This window comes from Moschus berezovskii, chromosome 1 (genome assembly GCF_049115385.1).
Source record: "Moschus berezovskii isolate FMDL1 chromosome 1, NW_MosBer_1.0, whole genome shotgun sequence".
NCBI lineage: Eukaryota > Metazoa > Chordata > Mammalia > Artiodactyla > Moschidae > Moschus > Moschus berezovskii.
Genome location: NC_142460.1, coordinates 76806338 through 76814843, shown reverse-complemented (window position 1 = coordinate 76814843; position 8506 = coordinate 76806338).

The following is an 8506-nucleotide window of genomic DNA, read 5'->3' as shown; positions in this document are numbered from 1 at the left end:
AGCAGCAGCAGCAGGCAATGGCATCCCACTCCAGTACTCTTGCCTGGAAAATCCCATGGATGGAGGAAACTGGTAGGCTGCAGTCCATGGGGTCGTTAAGAATTGGACATAGCTGAGCAACTTCACTTTCACTTTTCACTGTCATGCATTGGAGAAGGAAATGGCAATCCACTCCAGTGTTCGTGCCTGGAGAATCCCAGGGATGGGGGAGCCTGGTGGGCTGCCGTCTATGGGGTCGCACAGAGTTGGACACGACTGATGTGACTTAGCAGCAACAGCAGCAGCGGCAGCATTTTCTAAGAAACTTAGAAACTTAACTTTTTCTACTTAAACCCTCATGAATGATAGGAAATATCCTATCAATAACAGTACTTCATTAAGGTGATGATTACTGAATATTTAACAAAGTGATGATAGAGGTACTTATCACATATATTAGAAGTTTGGATAAATTTTCATAGGGAAAACCTCTTTTCCCCTATATTCTAATAACCTCCTTTATCATTTCATTTATGTGTTGAATATTATGCAAAGACTGACTGTGTAAAGGACCACTAGATTCCAGTGTTTGTGATCTGGAATTTTATTTTGTTCTACTCTGTAAATGTATATGGAAGATCTGTGCCTAAACCGAAGCTGTTTTATCTCACAATAAGACAAAAGAAACATACATAAAAGGTAGACAAACCTGTCTGTTCTAACAAATAATTTGCAGGCTGTTCAGAGAAAATAAGACAAGCACTCACACTGTGACTACTGCACAATATTAAAAGCATCCAGATGAGCACAGAAGAGTGTATGACAATGTTTAAGCAAGCACTGATAGGATGCCTTGTATTAGAAGGATGATTGCAAAGTGGAATATAGGAGATCCCTTCTCTGAATAGGTAAAATTTGAGGAATAATATGGTCAAGATTTTATCCAATCCCACAGCCAAACAAGTTAGAATTACTTTGCTGGATGGAGTCCTGGAGGCTGAATGGACAGAGGACAGGTGTGACCAGATCTGATAGAAAGCCTGCAGAAATGGTGAAGCCAATACAGGTGAGTTTGTTCAAGAGCAGGCAGTTTTAATATGGGTCAGCAACAGAAGAGAGTGCTACAAAGTTAGGCCCAAGAAAGGCAGAAATGATATCTAAGCAGTCACAGAACAAGGGGCCTAAAAACTTCTATTTGAACAGTAGAAAGGCCTCTGGTGTATTGGTCATGAATAATTATATTTTAGGGGGACGGTCCCCTCCAAAGGAAAACAGGGTGGACGGCACTGAATGACTTGAAAGTGGAGGATATGATGAAGCAAGGTACAGATGTGGCAATAGTAGGTCACATATGGGAGACGTGGTGTAGCTTAGAAATGTGTGGTAAAAGTAATGAGAAATAAGATGGGCCACTTGAACCCCATTATTGTATTCAATACTTGGCTTTGATTCCTAGTTGAGAGTGAGCTGCTGTAAATTCTTGATCTTCACTAACATGGCCCAAGTTAGCAAACCTAAGAAGGGGCAAGTGTGGGAGTAGAACTGTGCAAGGGCATTAACCTAGATTCAGCAATAATCTCTAAGAATATGTTGTTTGGTTAGCTTCCATCTGCTTCACAACTGGGCTAGATGATTCCCTCTTTTTTCAACACTTGCTTACCAATAACATATTTTTTAAAGAATAGTGGATAATTTAAAGGAATGATTATAAAGGAACCCATATGTGAAAACACATAATGTGTAGTATTTTGTTTTATGAAGAATGTAGAAAATTATGATCTGACTTATGGTTTCACATTCTACATTCATTTCAGTTCAGTTCAATTCAGTCACTCAGTCGTGTCTGACTCTTTGCAACCCCATGGACTGCAGCACACCAGGCTTCCCTGTCCTTCACCAACTCCCGGTGCCTACTCAAACTCATGTCCTTTGAGTTGGTGATGCCATCAAACCGTCTCATCCTCTGTCGTCCCCTTCTTCTCCCACCTTCAATCTTTCCCAGCATCAGAGTCTTTTCAAGTGAGTCAGTTCTTTGCATCAGGTGGCCAAAGTATTGGAGTTGCAGCTACAGCATCAATCCTTCCAATGAATATTCGGGACTGATTTCCTTTAGGATGAACTGGTTGGATCTCCTTGCAGTCCAAGGGTGTCTCAAGAGTCTTCACCAACACCACAGTTCAAAAGCATCAATTCTTTGGTGTTCAGCTTTCTTTATAGTCCAACTCGCACATTCGACATTAGTCAAATTAAATGCAATACATTTGTTAGAAACTTCTAAATGCTTATTTCATAAGGTCATGTTACCAACCCTACTGAGTTGGTCTCCAAGAAGGGTCCTTTTGTCCAGTGTTGCTGGCACCAGTAGATAGAGACGGAGTTGGGTTCTGAAGGGAAGGAAAGTGTTATTCTTTCATCAGAGTGAAGAGGTTCAAGCTCTCTTGACAGAGTGTGGGCAGGGCAGAGCTATTTGGATCCTATTGGGGTCAGTTGTGGTATTCACGTTCCAGATTGCAGTGCGGGTGCAGCTGTCACTGCACACAGCCCACTGCCGCCATCTTGAATTGCAGTCTCTGGAGCAGTGCTTCTGAACACGGAAGGTGAGGTGTCCACAGAGCTGTTTCTCACAAGCAACTCTGGACTGAAGGACAAGCTGCAAGGTTTCTGCAAGCGGCATTCTATAAGCAAGCCAAACTGGACTAAAGCACAAAGGGAAAAAAGGTTAGACTTTATTTTATTATCTAGTTTTTATTTTTGTTTCCCAGGAATTGGTAATGGACTTCACAGGTGACAGTAACAGAATGGTACAAGTTGGTATTTTCACTGCAAACAGGGTCAGGGTTCAATTCCTGGCTTACAACTTTGTAGCTATGTACCTCAAACAAATCTTTTTTTTTTTTTTTGATGCCTTGATTTGCTCATCTGAAAAGTAACAATAATTATACCTTCATCATAGAGCTTTGGTGAGAATTAAATGAGGTGACATATTTAAAGAACTTAAAACGTAGCACGCAAAGTACAAGCTCAACAAATATACATCTGTTATCATCAGATGGGTAGGATGCCTTTTTTAAAAAGATACTGATTTTTAAGGGAAGAAATGATAAGGTCTCGAAGATGGAGTATTGTGTGAGGTCTCTGGGGAGTCTGATCCTAACTGTAGGAACTTACGGCCTCACCAAAGATTCCAAGCATGGCTCATCCCCACACCTAAAGAGGTTCTCTATGTTGCTGCTGCTGCTGCTGCTAAGTCACTTCAGTCGTGTCCGACTCTGTGTGACCCCATAGACGGAAGCCCACCAGGCTCCCCTGTCCCTGGGATTCTCCAGGCAAGAACACTGGAGTGGGTTGCCATTTCCTTCTCCAATGTGTGAAAGTGAAAAGTGAAAGTGAAGTCGCTCAGTCATGTCCGACCCTTAGCGACCCCACGGACTGCAGCCTACCAGGCTCCTCCATCCATGGGATTTTCTAGGCAATAGTACTGGAGTGGCTTGCCATTGCCTTCTCCGGTTCTCTATGTTAAGGCACAGTTATTACATGACTGTAGGGTGTGTTTCTTAGCACACACTCCTTCTAATTGTGAAGGAGTCTAATTTATGTTTTATTTCCAGTGCCAAGCACAGTAAGCACATGATAACTTCTCAGTAAATGTCTGTCGAGGAAATGAGTAAACAATTCACTGAAGAATAGAATTTCAGTATATGCAAATTAAATGTGCCATTCACACAAACAGCATTTTGTTTCCCTCTCAGATAGCTTTTAGTGTTTGGCACTGAAGAAATCTCTCAGATCATGGCACATAGTGGGAGAGGCCTCCAAAGGAACTGAGTATAAAGCTTTCATCAGTTACATGGGATAGGGCGTGGGATCAGCTTTGTTGTTGTTTACTCGCTCAGTTGTATCTGACTCTTTTACGACCCTGTGAACTGTTGCCCACCAGGCTCCTCTGTCCTTGGGATTTCCCAGACAGGAATACTGGAGTGGATTGCCATTTCCTTCTTCAGAGAATCTTCCCGACCCAGGATCAAACCCATGTCTCCTGCATTGGCAAGTGGATTCTTTACCACCGAGCCACTAGGGAAGCTGGGATCTGCTTCAGGCTGATTCAGAAAATAGATTCAGAGCTGCTATATTCAGTGATTAAGAATCCTTTTTTCAACAGTCTCCGTACTTTGCTTTAAAATGCACATGTGCACACAGACACTTGCAAGGGCACAGATATACAAATACATCACAGTTACCATATCCATTTATTAATTTTGGTTAAGTGTTGCATAATAAGCTGTCTCAGAACTTACCAATTTAAAACAATGACATGCATTTAATTCATAAATCTGTAAGTTGGTCAGGATTTGACATGGAAATCTCTTGTGTTCTGTTCAGCATATCTGGGGCAGCTTTGTTTTTAACTGAAGGTTTCGTATCCACGATGGTACACTCACATAATTACTTAATTGGTGATTTAATGCTGGTTGTTATTTGTTTGCTTAGTCTTGCTGTAGGCCAGGGACCTAAGTTCCTTTCCAAGTGTGGTCTATTCATAAACTGTCATCCATTACACCGTGATGGCTGTTCCAAGAGAACCAGGTAGACGGTATGTTTTATGATCTAGTCTCAGCAGGTAATGTCAATTGTATTATAGGCCACCAGATTCAAAGAAATAGACACAACTCTTACCATCTCCTATCCCAGGCCCCTCCCCACCCCCAAGCTTCAGAGGAGGAGTATCAATGTCACATTGTAAGATGAGTGTGTTGAATGGGAGATCTTTTTGTGGTCTTCTTGGAAAAGGACAGTCAGTACTTAGAAAAATGCTAATTCAAAATTTGAAAGTCCCAAAGTGACAACACTCCCTCATGGATCATAGCCTTGTCATGGTGAAGGGGCTTGCATAACTCAATGAAGCTATGAGTTAAGCCGTGTAGGGTTACCCAAGATGGATAGGTCATAGCAGAGTATTCTGACAAAACGTGGTCCATTGGAGAAGGGAATGGCAAACTACTCCAGTATTCTTGCTGCAAGAACTCCATGAAGAGTATGAAAAGGCAAAAAGATATGACATGAAGATGAGCCCCGCAGGTTGGAAGGTGTCCAGTATGCTGCTGGAGAAGAGCAGAGGGCATTGACATGAATCTGAGCAAACTCTGGGAGATAGTGAAGGACAGGAGAGCCTGGTGTGCTACAGTCCATAGCGTTGTGAAGTGTCAGACACAACTGAGCATCTGAACAACAGCAACAAAGTGGCAAGAATATTCTGGTATATGGGAAATAATTTCTGGAATAGGCATACTCAAATGGTGAAGATAGATTTTGTTGGAAATGATGGTTTCAGTTACATATAAGTTGTGCCATTATACCTATCTTTGAAGAAAGTTCCCGACAATATCAATAGGACAAAGGGAAGGGGGCCTTAGCTGGCTTAGGTTATTTAGCATGAAGAGCTGAGTGTCAAAAATTAACAAAATAGTTAGGAATCCTCATCTTGTCCTGTTGATGCCATTGGAAGAGAATATTCTTTTTTATTGGAATATAGTTGATAAACAATATTATATTAGCTTCTGGTGTACTATATAGTGATTGGATATTTGCATGCATTGTGAAATGATTACTGTAGGTCTAGTTACCATCTGTCCTCATACCAAGTTATTATAATATTATTGATGACCACAATCTTTATGCTATATATCACATCTCTGTGACTATTTATTATATAACTGGAGGTTTGTGTCTCTTAATACCAGAAGAGGATATACTGAATAATCAAGGACCTTCAGCTATGACCATTTTGATATAGCAGAGTGTGCATAGCCAAGCTGAATTTTTCTCTGTGACAGAATAAAATTTTCCATCATGACTAAAGGCTCAAAAATCTTACCCACTAAATTGAAAGTAGACACGAAAATTGTAGGAAAATTTGTATCTGAAGTATATATCAACATTTTTTTGTCAGTAAATATTTATTTAACTCTCACAGGTGAAATATAAATAATGACTACAGTTTTCCTTCAAGGCAGATTAGAGTTTAGCTGAGAGCATTATTCAGCAGATCAAATGCCAGCAGTTTTGACCTCTCTGCCAGAAGAAAGGCGTTTAAATGGTTTTAAAAATTATCTGTTTTAGGACTTTGCATCAAAACCCAGCAAAATCAGTTTGCTAAAATCTATACCAGCTGGCCTGGATGACTTTTCATAGTCTCTGCCTGCATCTACTTTATTCACAATGGAACTGCTATTGATTTGTATAATGAAGTAACAGCATACGAGTGATAACTTCCCCAAAAGCTATATCCTTTCTCTGTCTAAGATTTGGGGTGGAAAACAGAAACCAATAAGAATTCATTTTCATCCTCAAAATATATTTGTTACCTTCAATTGGCTTCTCTCCACCCAAAGAAGACTGTCAAAGACAAGTTGTGATTCAACATGGGAGTTCTTTTCTCCTCCTTATGAATTGTTGATCTGTCAGACCAGAATCTGCTCCAGCAAAGGAGAGGATAATCATGGTTGATCTCTTACTTTACTAGCCTCTGAGAAGTCCTCCATTATTCATTTTTCACAATTATATTATTTTAATTTATCCCATATGTTCCATAATTTTCTTTTGTTTAATAATTTAGTCCCTTGAAGAATCAGGAGTAGATAAATGATGATGCCTTTGTGACAACTATGTATACTTTATGTCTGACCATTGTTGTCAGGATAGGAATAGTTTGAGTAGAATGGAAAGTGTTAGACCTAAAGAACTGGCAATGTGCAAGGAAAGTAAGATTTTTATCTCCTTACTGCTATGGGTACTGCTATGTATGAATGGAGCTGTGGACTCATGTTCCTAAGAGAGGAGTTGAGGCAGAGTCCTAGAGTAGGATCATATGACTGCCAGTGTCATTTAAGCCATCTTGCTATACATTGATTAGAATCTGATAATTTATTGAGTCTAGGCAACTTCATATGAAGGATTAAAGGCACTGTTTTGATCACAGCATCTAAATTTCAGTACCTTCTGATGCTGCCAGGGCATAGAAATTGTGCAGTTGGGGTTACTCTACCTGACACTAGGCAGAGATTGAAAACAAATTTCAGTATATAGTGATGGCAGTCCATGAAGTTGAAATTGTACATTTTCTGTGAATTCCACAAGTTCTTTAACCTCCAACCTGGAACTGACTGAATGCACTTAATATTGTGTTTGGAAGCATGTTCCAAAAAGAGTTATTTTGAAGCTCACTGCACTGTCTCTCTTCTTCATGTTTAATTATCTTTATATTTTAAGTTCTATTTCTGTTTTTGAGTGACTACCAGTACTTTCAGAAAATGTCTTAAGATACTAATATGACATACCATATAAACAATTTGATTTTTCATTGTGCATGCTCTTCTTTCTGAAGCAATGTTAAATGACCCTGTTACATTTTACTTTAAGGAGTTAAGCTTAGACAAATCCTTCAAACAGCATGACTTCTTTAGACAGGTGGTAATTTATTGTTAGGCATTCTGAAATGGTTCGCCTGTCAGAAATAAACATACAATAAAATTATCCAAAAAGCATTCAGGTGACTGTTTTGATTCAACAAATGACAAGAAAGTTTAAATTGGAATATTTTGTGAATTATAATAGCAACTTTAGCAATTGACGGGCTATGAAGACAAATCAAATGGAAAAGAATTTTGATTTTAATATGAAAAATGTGCAGTTATGTAGAAGAAACTAAAGGGACAAGAAAAAGATTTCAACAAGTAACTGGAAATTATTCTTAAATAATCAAGAAGATCAAGAACACATGGTGATTGACAAGTATTAATAGAGCTATTAAAGATGTTTTTGCACATGACATATTTCAGTATTTATTCAATGATTTCAGCACAATCTTTTGTTATTATTAGCTGGTTGAGTTTTAGCAGATGATATATAAAAAGCTACAAGCCTACAAGGTAAGAAAAGCTTTTTAATTGTCTGGCTGCCAATCTTTTTAAATGCCTGTACATTCATATATATATATATATATTTATATTTATAAAATAAGTTGAAAAGAAAGATCATAAATCACAACTAAATGAACAAAATGAAATATTACATTTGTCTGTCAGTTAGAACCAGATTCTTCTTTAAGTTCTAAATATGTTTTTATATACAATTTTCTTCTAGAAAGAACTGTGAGAAAACACATATTTTAATTGGAGGACCCACTATACTTTCCCCAAAGAGATATTTAAGCTGTAGAAAATTGGGAAAGACATCAACACAATGGTTACTATGAATAAGAGGTTAATGTTGGAGTAAGAATTTACAAAGATTAATTTAAATTTCACCTATCCTCAAATCTTTCGGTCTTGAAAATCAAGTATATATCAGTGCTTTTCAAATTTTATGGGTTTCAGAATCATTGGAGAAACTTCTCCAAAATATTTTTGCTTGGGCTCTGCTCTCAAAGATTTTTGAAGCTAAACTTCGGGAACCAGTATTTTTAACATCATTCTTTGCCTCTCTCCACAAATGTGATTCTGATAGAAATGAAGTCTAAAAATAATTGGAG